Below are 13626 nucleotides of genomic sequence, written 5' to 3'. Positions count from 1 at the left end.
GCAGTTGCATAATGAATGAAAAAGTGTCAAAGGATATTATTTTACTTTTGGCAATTGAAAGATCTATTCTTTCTATGATTCTACTAAAACATTAATCCCAGATGAGACAATTAAGACAAAGAGAACTGCATAAGAATACATATATATACCTTACCTAAGCACTGAGCTGTTGCAAAAGTGTTTTTGATATTTCTAAGTGCTATGGTACCTTTTGGTTCTGAAGAAAAAAAGATTTAACTACTTTGAGAAGTTTTAGGATTACATTTGTATTCCCATGTGTTCTGAAATACATTTTTGAAATTAAATCCAAAAAGCTTCCTAGCCCTGCTACTTTTCTGTAAGTTGGTATTAAGCAAGTGCCTATTCTAACTTCAATACTAATCCTAATATCTCAAACCAAGATAAACAATTCTTGAAGATGGCAAATGACAAATGACTTAACAGTTAGATAAGAGAGAAGAGACAGGATTACAGCACTGGGGTCAACATCATCTGATGACAAGGGTGCAGAGGGAACTGACAAAATGTAATGTGGAGAATGTTTAACTGGCCTGACAAACTTATTAAAGCAGTGGTTCTTAACCTTCCTAATGCCGTGACCCCCAACCATGTGGTCGTAAGTCAAGGACTATCTATATTTCCCTGCAGGCGGGGCAGGAGTGCATGCTGGGCAGGCCGAGGGTGCACGCAGGCCGTCGCCCAGCAACCATCTCAGCCCGGGAGCGTCACGCATGCGTGGTGCCACCCCCTGCACCGGCCAAGGCGTAGCTGGCAAGCGGCAGCGACAGCGCAGGCCGACCACCGGCTGGGCTACCAGCTGGCCAAGCCCAAGGGAGGTAAGCCACCCGCTGGGCCCCACGTGCGCCAGCAACCCTCCTTGCGCCCGCTGCTGCCCCGCTAGCCTTACCTTGGCCACCGCACATTCGGTGCAGCAGCAGGCAGGCCCACATGCTCCTGGGCGGCCATGGCACGCGACAGCAAGGGTGCAGGCCGACCACCGGGTGGGCCACCTGCTGGCCCAGCCCAAGGGAGGTAAGGCACCCGCCAGGCCCCACGTGCGCCAGCAACCCTCCCTGCACCTGCCGCTGCCCCACTAGCCTTACCTTGGCCACCGCACATTTGGTGCGGTGGCAGGCAGGCCCAGGTGCTCCTGGGCGGCAATGGCATGCGGCAGTGAGGGTGCAGGGCAACCACCAGCTGGGCCACCTGCTGGCCCAGCCCAAGGGAGGTAAGCCACCCTCCAGGCCCCACGCACACCAGCAACCCTCCCTGCACCTGCCGGCCTCCCACCTCCCACCCCTGGCCCTCTTTTACTTACATTTAGTAGACATTCAGCAGGGAGGGGTTGAAATGTCCAGAAAGCTCGTCTTAGCTGCAGACAACTTGCAGCACCGTTTGCAGACTGGGACTTTTGGCGGGCTCAGCAGGGCAGAGACAGCCTGGACAACTCCTATTGGCTTTTGAAAGCCAATAGAATTAGACTCTATTCAAGAGAGTCTATTCTATTGGCTTTCGAAAGCCAGTAGATTCTATTGGCTTTCGAACACCAATAGAATAGAGTCTGTTGAATAGAGTCTATTCTATTGGCTTTCAAAAGCCAATAGAATAAGAGGGAGTAGCACAGCTAAGGAAAAGGGGGGGGGGAAATGGCGGACTGCGTTGTTTGGCGACCCCCGTGAAATGGTCATTTGACCCCTTATGGGGTCGCGACCCACAGGTTGAGAACCACTGTATTAAAGGATGACTGAATAGTGCTTTTCTTTTTGTAATCTTCTTCATTTATTATTCATTGGGATCTGCATGCTTTCAAAACTTCTATTGACTTTCAAGAATCATGTAGTATCGAGCCCATCTTCTCAAACTATGACACTAGTAATACAATTCCACAAAATACAATTGCTATATTCTTTGAAATGAAAATGTGTGGCTCTTTAACTTGATCTTGATCCTCAACGGCAAATACTTGTGCTATCTTCACTGCTTCTAACTCCACACATCCTCGTTAATCATTCATTTGATGGGATTTGATTAGCTCTTCTGCTATTATCAGCTCAACCTACTTGGCAAGCCTCATAATTTCCTCTGTTTTTTATGTGTTTTTCTCACAAGAAGCCTTTAAAGCTATGTATCAACTGAGGCAATTATTTTTCTTTGCCCCATTCAAAAGTCTGAGAAACCTCTACTCCAGCCTCAGCAAGGTTTTTGTTGATTTGCTGAATGTTCTACAGTGCAAATCTCTCTGTTACACCTAATGCCTACATGAAATTAGGCCGTAAAACTGAAATGATATCCAATCCAAAGTTAGAGGAGTAACATTATATTTGGTAGCAAAAACATTAACATTTGGATGACAACCATCTAAAGGTGCAGGTTGTCTATGGACATTACCAATGACAAGTAAAATCTTGAGTGGAGTCTCCTTTCTGCAGTTTTTCACCTTAAGAATAACACAATTGATGAACCAATATTGAAAGAGTACTATTGTCATCCCCAGTTTATATTGGAATTATAATTATATTGTCTTACTAATGCCCATAAAAGGAAGGGATTTTCCAAAAGAGAAACTGACAGTGGTTTCAGTCTGTAACTAAGTGAGAGTCTGTAACTGTCTCTCACTAAAATAGGCCCAACCTAATTCAAAACTAAACAAAACAATTTTTGAGCTTTATAACTGGACTTTTTTTCTTTGAAAAAGTATACTATTCTTTATATTTGTCATCAAAAATCTGGTATGGCAGATAACCATCTTCATTGTTTTTACAGGATACATGCACAATGCTTTCATGTGAACTCTAGGAGTCTCACCAACTACTTTCACATTATGGAAATCAGAATTGTCTCTATTAAAACAAATATTACTTGTGTTATGATGAACCATTTTTTTCTTTATCACCTACCTTTGTTTCCTCCCTTCCCCTGTCAGAGTAGCAAGGGTGACCTTGTTAGAGTCCCTCATCACATTTGTCAGGATCTTGCTGTTAGGATAGTTCTCAAATTCATTGTAGCTTTTATGTCTTCCATCTCATCAAACTCATAATCTTCTGGGAAGCAATGGATTTAATGGTGGAGCTGAAACAATATTTAAACAAAAGTAGGAAACTTAACTGTAATCCAAACTATAATTTCCATGAACTCTAAAAGCGTGATAACTTGTGATAGCTGTGATCTAGCACCTTGTTATAATTGCAGGTTTGCAGTTCTGAATAAGATTAAGAATCTGTTCTTGATTAAAATCATACCTTGTTATTTTTTCATTCATAGATAAACAGATAAAAGAAAAGAAGAATTATAAACTTTAACAGAATGAATATATTCATTTTATTTCTGCATTTTTAATTCTACTATGTGATTTGATCCTCTTTCAAATGTATGGAATGATTCATATCCCTAGGATAATAATGGGCAAAATCCAATGTGGTGTAGTAGCCCTCTACCAGTACAATTACATGATCCTCTACAGTTCCTCCATTCATTTGCATAGAATTGATTTTGGCAAGTCTCCCAATCCTAAAAGGGAAATTATCCCTCCTTTATTTGACTGAACAACTTTTCTGTGAAATGATAAATTGGATACAACTCAGTGTTTATTAAAGGTTTTTTTAAAAAATCAAAACTATTCTTTGGTATTTCCATAACATTTATATCCCAAACATTTTATTTTAGATGAATTAATTAATGCACTATTTATAATTTATCAATTGTGAAAATTCTCACAATATATTCTGTAGCTTTGTAGTTTTCTTTTTTGCTTATTCATTTAAAAATCTCCTTTGAATTTTCTACAGAGTTATATAAATGAAACTGCAGCAGATTGAAAATGTCGGCCAAGATCCATCTAGGGCTTTCACCACAACTAAGTATGTCAGTGTGAGAAGTATGAATTTATTGATTAATCCATTTCTCATCCCATATTTACAAAGCATTCTAGGAAATACTCTTTTTTAAATTAAAAATGAAACAGTTGTAACTCATAATCATGTAGAATCATGTGATGGTCAGAGAATATTGTCTGAGGAAGCATTTGAAATTTGTTGCATAAGAATGTTTCAAAATTCAGTGTTCTCAGATTCATTAGAATGTAACAAAATTGAAGTGGTTTGGATAAAAAGAAAGATAATTTAGCATGTACTTTCCCTCATAGGCCTTTTAGAAATCTATGTGGGAAGCTTTTAGGCAGGGGTGTTAAACTGGCAGTCTGTGGGCTGGATGCGTCAAGCACAGGCCACACCCATCCCAACTTTACAAAGACAAAAAAGTTGCAATACATCACAATACCTCATGTGATGTGATCGAGTTTGACACCTGTGCTTTTAGGGTTTCAAATAAGTTGATTATTCTGAACCTTTTCAACTAATAAGCAAATTAGAATGTATCTATTTACTTCATGCTTAAACAATTCCCGGCAACTTAGACATGTTTTCAAAGAAGATATACATTTAAAATTTCACATGTGTATTTTAAATTATGGATTAAGTTGAAAATGAAATGTATTTTTTCAATAAAAAAGGCATTAAAATGATACAGACCAAATGTAGGTATATTTACCCATCACCACTGCCCTCTTCAGGCATATATTCATGTTATGAATAATACTCTATTTATTAGGAAAGTAAAGCATGATGAAATTTCCCATAATAGGTGCTTATATGGGGAACAAAAGCCAAATTTCAAACAAGTAAGGAAGAAATTCAACATTACACTTTTCAAACAATTGCATAGAAAACCTCTGTAGAAAATACCAGAGCTCAACTCAGTTCTTCTCCTCCTAGTATAGTAATCTGAGATGACTGAGCAGACAATGAACATAATGAACAGCTTATGAAGATCAATTTGCCTATGGATATCTCCCTTGGCATTCAATAAACTCTCTATTGCATTTGACGTAAAGTATTGTTTTGAGTTTTTCAAATAAAGCCTGATGAATTGTTTTGGAGAGCAAATAAGTTTGCATATGGTTTTGTAAATTCTTTTTGGTTCTTGCTGCACTAAGTCTATATTATACGCCACTTCTAAAACTCAGTATAAGAAATAACCCACTTCTGGAAATAAGTGCAACAAATCTTTTGGGGTTTCTATATTTTAAAAATAAATCCCAATTCCATATTTATTACCATGGAGATTTCAGGACCTGCTTATAAATGATGATTCATTCTATAGAAATGTTTATCAAAATATTACATTCTTTTGATAACTTGGCTGAGAAATGAATAGTACACAATTCTAAATAAATATATACAGAACAGATAGCTTCTGTCAGTCATGTTATCTAATCTGTTTGCTCCAGTTTGTACAAACTAGTTGATACAGTCTTCCTAGGCTTTAATAGATGCTGATCCTTGGTTTGCAGATAACCCATGCCATGCATTTTCTGCACTTCTTCTGTTTTTTGCAGATTTGGAGTTATGGTGCTTAGGTGAAATATTAGATGTATTATTAATAAATAGGAAAGCAAAAGGGGAGAAATTATATTTTGGTGGCATCATTTTAAATTGAAGGATTCCCTCATTTTTAACCTCTCCTAGGGCTTTCCACTTGGAGCATTATTCCCATTGGTGTCACTCTGTGTTACCCCTCTATCCCCATTTACAAAATATGCATATTAAACTTTTCAAGTCATTCTCTCTAAATGTTCTATCTTGTAAGAGCTCATTCTCACATTGATAACAGTTGAATAGGCATTTCAAAATGATCAACAAGAGTAGTCTGTTTCCTCTTTACATTGCAAAAGAATAAGGAAAAGAACCATAACTTTCCTACCCTATTTGTCCAAGTATAGATTTTTCCAACAAAAGAGAAGATATGTAGCTCAGAGTTGATCTGTGGAGTCTATGTGTTTGGTTATTTGCTTGTAGACTTTTCATTACCTGGCCCAATGTGTGTGTTCCCTGTTTATATATACAGAAGCTTGCCCTGTCATGTTGGTGGGGAGTAAAGTTTTCTCCTTGGTATTTCCTTGATCATCATTTTCCTTGATCATCATTTTTGGGGGTTAATCTGAGTGTTGGCCTCTGGAGAGAGTCCATTTTTGCTAAATCCAAAAATGCTAGGGAATTTCTGGAATTCTGGCAAAATCAGCCATCATACAGGTAAACCACCTTTATAGACCATTCAAAAGACATTTCCCAAGATGGCATGCAGAATGGCAGGGTAATATTTTTCTCCTGTCATATGGAAGTTGACAAAGATTTCCTGGGCAGTGAAAATGACCTGTTTGGATTTTCATTGGTATTGGATTTTCACTCCAGGGATTTTGTATTTTCTTAATTTTTAAAAAACTTTTTTTTAATGTTTAATGGAAATTTTCTTTCTTTTTTCTTTTTTTCCCATCCTTCTTTAGTGTGATACTAAATACTATCTCAATGTTCTCAGTGGCTATTTTCTCAATATCATCATTTGGATTATCTTAAAAAGATTGATGGTGATTGGAGAATGGACTTACTATAACTAATTGGAAAACTTTTTGGATTAGATTTTTTTTGGGTGGGGGGAAATGATCAACAACAGAGGTTTATGATTTTGGTGAATAAGACATAATTGTTGTGAAAGTTCTCAATCAAAGTCTTAAGAAAAAGTTTTATTTTTAAAAAATCAAACAAGGATATTTATTTGATCCTGGATGGATCTGAGACAATTATTGTGATGATCTATGGTAGCTTTGTAGACTTTCTACAAGTTAGATACAATAATAGATTGTTAACAGAGGTTTGAATTTTAACTTTTTATTTCTTTCCTAATGTTTTATCTATCTTTGTTTTGTTTTTGTAAAATTTCTTTCTTTCTTTCTTTCTTTCTTTCTTTCTTTCTTTCTTTCTTTCTTTCCTTCCTCTTTTCTTCCTTTCTTTATTTCTTCCTTCCTTCCTTCCTTTCTTTCATTCATTCTTTCTTTCTTTCTCTTTTTTGGGAGTTTGTATTTTAGCTTAATTTTCTGAATAAAAAAAAATATTCAAAAAAGAGACAATAAAAAAGATAAGAATTAAAGCTAAGAGACAATAAAAGCTAAGATGTAAGCAAGCAATCTTGAATTTGATTTGATTTTTCTTTTTGAATTGTATATTATGATGCAATGTAAGACAAATAGGAAAAGTGGGTTATTCTGGGGCATAACAAACATTGACTTTGCAATTGAATCATCTCTTCCAATACTGGATAGCTTTTGTTCTGAGTTAAACACAGTAGCTTCTGAGGCAAACACTTTTTTTTTTTCATAGATACGGTATTTGCTTCTCAGAAGCAGTCCATCACATAGAGCTTAGCAACCAGTAAAATGTAACATCTGGCCCATGTGAAATGTCAGAGTAGTACAATAATACAAACAATTGTATAGATTCATTTTATTTACATTGGAGAAGAATTTCCACTTTGCCTCCTCCAAAACAAGCCCACTGACTGAGAATATACAATTAAAAATTATTAGAATTGATTAGTCATTGTGTGAATATAAACTATATTTGATTAATATATTTGGTACAACAAGATATTAATACATTTGGTGTACCAAACTCCTTTCATATTTATATCTTCTTTTATATTAATTGTGATCTACTGAGGTTTTCAGAATATTTTCTACTAGCTAATATATATTCAAAAAGAAACAATTTTCATTTTTAAAAATTAGAATAAAAAATTGATGAGATGCAAATCTGGATTCCAGACTACTGTTGTATATATTTAGAAATAATGCAGAAGAGAAAAAAGTGCTTCCCTAGATGTATGAATAAGTTGGAAGTTAATCTATTCTGAATCGGTTTTAAATTTACTGGACAATGCTATTCTGTTATGTTCACTATCCAAAATCAATATACTGCAGATATTAATCAATATTTGAACATATACCCTAATGTTCCAAATGTAACAATGACTGATGAAAGATTATTGTGAAATTAGAGCTGTAATAATGTTTATAGACCACAGCCTGAATTCATATTGAAAGAACCACCCTGTGAGAATGTTATTAAATTATCTATGGGTTAAGAAGTATGTATGTCTTCTTAAAAAAAAGTTTTGATTGTGCATCCCTATTTCTATTCTGTGTGCCAACAATTTATTGTAAATAATTAGGCAACTTAATTAGGCATGCACTTGGATTGTGTTTATTATAATAAAATCAATTGATAGTCATAAATATTTCAGAGGATGTTCTACTGTAATTCAAATTCATGAAATTTAAAGAGGAAGAAGCCTTAGACTCAGACTCTCCCCCTACTGTTAAATAGGATTTATGGAGTTTAGCATAGGTTGGCTATTGCTGTTTTGCAGCATTTGTTCCATGTGATTGCACAGTATGCTTATTTTTGCACTGCACTCATCTAGTTCTTTTAGCAAAATTATCAATGCAGTTATGATTTTTGAGTTATAGGTTAATAACTGTTAACATGTAATTTTATTATTACACATTAAGAAGTGTAGTGTGCACTGACCACTTATGAAGCACTTACATAATTACTGTAAGGAAAAATCGTGCTATAACTTGAATATTTGTACATTATTTGGCTATAATTTCTGGAAAATACATTTTGACTTTTTCTAGAGAAATCTCTTATCTGAACAGTGAATATGGCATATGGGATTCATGTCCACATAGGTTTCATCTCTCCCTTCAGGAGACTGACATGGAAAAAATATTTACAACCACAGATCAGTCCAGTGATAGGTTACATGCATGTCATAGCCATTACATTTACCCAAAACAGCAAGATTACAGTTAATGTCTGTGATCCTGAGGATTATCATATGTTTTATTTAAAAAAAGTTTAGCTACATATTCTTTTTTTTTATAGAATAAAAAATATTTGGTACTCTTTTAGAGATTGTAATATATTATTTATTTGTACCATTTCATATATGGGTCATCTAATGTTATAAAGACATATAAAATGAAATAATGTCCTCTGCTGCGTTTTTTTAAAAACTTAAGACAATATCCCAAAACTCTGGTGACATGTAATTGTTTTCACAGTATAAATTAACCATTTTAGTACTCTCTGTCCTTAAAAATTGTGTTTCTCTTGTTCAAATGAGATTGGACTTCTAAATCAAGGAGAAACATTAATACCTTGTATTGGGATGAGCTGAATAAGTTCAAAATTTAGACTCGGTTCATAGCTCCTTAGTCCTCTACATGGATATTCCTTCTTTGGTCCATAACATCTGAATATAGATATCATTCTCTCTTATTACCTGGGTTTCAATATTTAGAACAGTTCTATTTATACCTAACTACTTCTCCTAATTAAATACTTGCTAAGGTTCATTTTGGCATTTCAATATTTGGCATTCATTATTAGTGGATATTCTACAATAATCTAGAATGTCTGATATCTTATTTTTATTTGATTTATTAAGTTTAGATTAGAAAATCCCTTTATCTTCTTCTGTTTCTTTTACTAATAGTCTGTGTGTCTGTTTCTGTCTCCTTTCTTAATCTTCTTTTGAAATAGTCTTCAAATTAACACTGTGTAACTGCTGTTGGGATAATCTTTAAACTGGTACAAGCCCATACCTGGGGTTTATTTTATTTCCCATTATATATAACTTGATGCTGTCTATTTCTGTGCATAAAAGTGGTACTATACAATTATATTTCTCAATGAAAATGAAGACTATGTTGAGAAAAGGGGTAGGTCAGGTACAAAATTTAGCTTTAAATAAATTGGGCACAAATTCACATGCACTGTGAATATAACTGTTTCAGCAAATGTGATGAACATGTCTACTTATCAAATTGAAAGTGCCTGAAGGCATCAGTCAGTTCACACACGCTGTCATGTGCATAACATTCAAACACAAGAGATGATAATTGTGTATATTTTAAATTTCTACTGAAGTGATGAGAGAACTGGTAATTGTTTACCAGAAGCCTTCCAGCCCCTTGCTTTAAAATTGAAGTGTACAAATGTCAGTTTCCCACTTCTACATTATCTTGATGCCTAGTAATTACCCTCTTGTCACTGGCTTTATAATTATTTGTTTCTTTTAATCATCTCCTGAGAACCAATGGAAACAACTTGGTTACACTGAATTTGACTCTGAAGACCAACCTCAGGAAGTTACATTGTCTTCAAAAAATACTGAAGATAATTAACAACTAGAGAGAACCATTGGTTTTTCTTTTCTTAAAAATTGACTGTAGTTTAACAATATAAAGAAAGTTGGTTATAAACCTTCATTTTTCGTGCAAAGCCTATAGCTGGGTGCAATAAACAAAACCACCTCATGGAATTAAAACTTTGTTCAAAAGATAAATAGATACAGGCATGTATATTTTCTAAGTGATACAAAGATGAGTGATGAAATCAATGTGTGAATTGTCCATTATACATCAAAACCTCAAGACTTTCTGTATCAACCGTGATATACAACACTTTCATGACATTTCTGAAAGTTTTTTTTGTGCTTTTAGTTGACAATTTTTAATTTAATAAAGAATGTTGAGAGCTTGTGAGAACAGTGGATAAATGATTAAGATATCAGAGGCATGCACATATTATTGTTTTATAGTGGACTTCAGGAAACAAACCTTGTCAAGTTCCCAAGATCTTTGGCATTAAAATGTATTTTCTCGTATTTTTCTATAACATTAATGGTCTATATATTTCAAAGGCTAAAATATTTGTAATCAGGCTACACCAATGCAAAACTTTAAGGAGTGTCATTTTGATGAAATACACAGATATGCTGGCACACAAAACATAAAAGAAACCAAAGCAACTGCACTATGTAATTTTTCCTAAACTTCCAGTATGTGAACTTCCATAATGCATATTTGCTGAAGTGTGATTCAGGCAATATTGAAATTGCTAGAAGTTTCTGAACATGCACTGCAGAGCTGAATAAAGCATAGAAAGCGATGCTTTGCAAAGAACAGGTTGTATAATGAATTTCTCCTTCACTGAAATATTCAGTAGTAAGTCCTCCAGAATAGCTGTGGAACTGCTTCAAATGCTTTTGAAATGATCTCTAGATACTGTACAAGTATTGCTTTACTAATTGTCCTAGCAGTAGTTGTCTATACATGCATGCTAAGCCCACCCTGATACAGGGAATGTGGCAGCCTCAGTGCTTTGAGGGAAGACACTCTGATTTGCAAAACTTTAATGTGTAACTCCAGCGCATAAGACTCAATGGAACTGCTGATGACATGTCAAAGTCATACAAAGTTCTTCAACGATGCACATTGTTGAAGAAAATTGTATTCCTTCTGTAGTGCAAATGACATACAGTTGTTCAAATGGTATACAGTTCCCTTATATACTCTTACTTGTACCCTTGTGTTATCTATATACTTGTATCCTTGAACTTTCAAAAATGGCAGGTGATTCTTTTTTCTTTCTACCCAAACTCACACAAAACAAAAAACTACTATTATTGTTGTTGTTGTTGTTGTTGTTGTTAAGTTCTGCACTACTGCAGAATTTTAGATCAAGTTATTGAAGTGAAATGTTGAGCTTATGGTCAGTGACTAACTGAATGTAGAATATAATTACCGTATAATATTGTTAAATATTATTTTGCTATTATTGGAAGAAACCATGGATTGGGCCTCTGTTCTTTTATTCCTTTTTGGTTATTGAATCATTTATATGTCAGTAGCTAATGCTGCACAAATGTGTTCTGCAATTTCTGAAAAGCTTTGACTTGATTTTGATACTTTTTGTGAATTTAAATTATTGCTATAAGTTTACTTTTTTCTTTATTCCCTTTTTTTGACTACCCATCCACCTTGCTCAATATGTTCAAGTTCCATAAGAAAGTTTTGGGTTGGATATATTCTTATGACTAGTGAGCATATAAATGATTTGTCTAAATTCAGTACAGCAGTAGCTGTTAGAATTCTGCCATATATGCTCACAAATACTCTCTTTAACATCAATATACTAAATAAATTTTGTTCAATGAATTTATCCCAGATTTAATGATTTTGTGATTGCAAAATGATGTGAAACTCATAAATCAATTATTAGTCATTGCTGGAAGCAGGGTACTGATGGTCTAATTAGATATAAATTGGTTTCCATACAGAGAATAAGCCTGCTGATTTTTAAAAATCAACCTAATGCTACAGGAAAGGTCACAAAGGAATATTAGAATCAATTAGATCAGAAAGAGTATGTTAGAAATAAATGCACTGAATAACCAAAGAAATTATTATTTAAAAAATAGTTTGCAATGGATGCTTAAGATTTGGTTCTGTTCATTTATTACACTGATCACATGGAAGAGAACTGCTTCCTACATTTTATTCTGCAGTTCATGTACAAAATGTAAAATAGTGAAAAAAAGCAAAACTGTACTTATGCAGAAATAAAGTGTCATGTTATCAGAATCTCTCATTCATCCTCTATTCCTCTCTACCACCACTTGATTTCAGCTGAAAATATTAGCACTGTTATTAACTGATATTTTTACCACCCTTATAGTCAAAACATAACATGATAATTGATTATTTCATGATTATGGATTTGTACTCTGGCATAGCTGCAGGGCATAAGGAATTGGCATCACCTGGCTGACCTCGCCTGAGCTTTGAATTTATCTAGGGCCAGATATAATTATTCCTTGGAGGGAAGGTTTCCAGAGAACATCTGCAGTCAGCTGGATTGGAGAATTTTTAAAACAAATCATTCTGAAGACCCCACAGGCAAATAAGTTCTGAATTGTTGTCAAAAAGCTACATAGATATGTCTATGATTACATCAAATGTCAAGGTCAACTGAAAATAGACTTGTCTTATAGGTGTATTTGTACCCTATTCTGCACCAAATTAGATTTACCCTGAGAATAGACATACTGTTTATTATAATAAAAGATTCTTTTCATCTAGTGAAAGTTTTATTTGCAGGAAGTTGATCTAGATTGGACTACTGCTAAGATAAAATGTAAAACTCAGCAACTATCATTCCATGTTTGCTATCCACATTACTGGAGGAAGAAAGAAAAAATCTCTGATAATTAATGGCAGTTTTATCACCACCAATAATGCTATCCAATTACATTTTAAATATAACCAACTGTCTGCATTAGTCTTAGGAACACAACTGTGCTAGCATTTCCAATATTCTCCAATGGCTATGTTTCACAGTTTGAAATATACATATATATTTCAATAGTGAGATTTAAAATTGATGGAAAGGAAATGTGCAAGGGAAGTAGACTGTGTAGAGGGACAGAATTAGTGTTAATTTAAAAGTTTATTTATTTATTCTTCTTTTTAATAGAGCCCAAAGTAGTCTACAAACAATGAAACAGCAGTCATTTAAAACTGAACATGCCAAACTAATAAACAAATAAAATAAAAATAAATTGAACTGAACTCAGAAGTATCCAAAGTCTTTTCCAAATGGGTGCTGAGAGTAAGTCAGTACCAATGCCAGCCAAAGTATTCATTGTTCAGGGAGTCCTTACTGAGAAAATTTCCCCACTCACTTAATTTCATATGGTGGAATGCAGAATACAGCTTTATTGACAGAGAATAATTTGGAAAGTATGTACCAAGAGATACATTCCACAGAAATTCAGATTACAAACTATGAAGAACTCTAAATGTTCTACTGGTCAAAAACATTCTATCAAGCAAGATTACTTTAGCGTCTGATAATAATTTATTAAAGAGCACCTCAAAATTACACA

The sequence above is a fragment of the Crotalus tigris genome, unplaced genomic scaffold, assembly GCF_016545835.1.
Source record: "Crotalus tigris isolate CLP2741 ecotype Arizona unplaced genomic scaffold, ASM1654583v1 scf7180000023675.2660513, whole genome shotgun sequence".
NCBI lineage: Eukaryota > Metazoa > Chordata > Lepidosauria > Squamata > Viperidae > Crotalus > Crotalus tigris.
The sequence above is the reverse complement of the archived record's forward strand: the minus strand, read 5'-3'. Positions refer to the sequence as shown.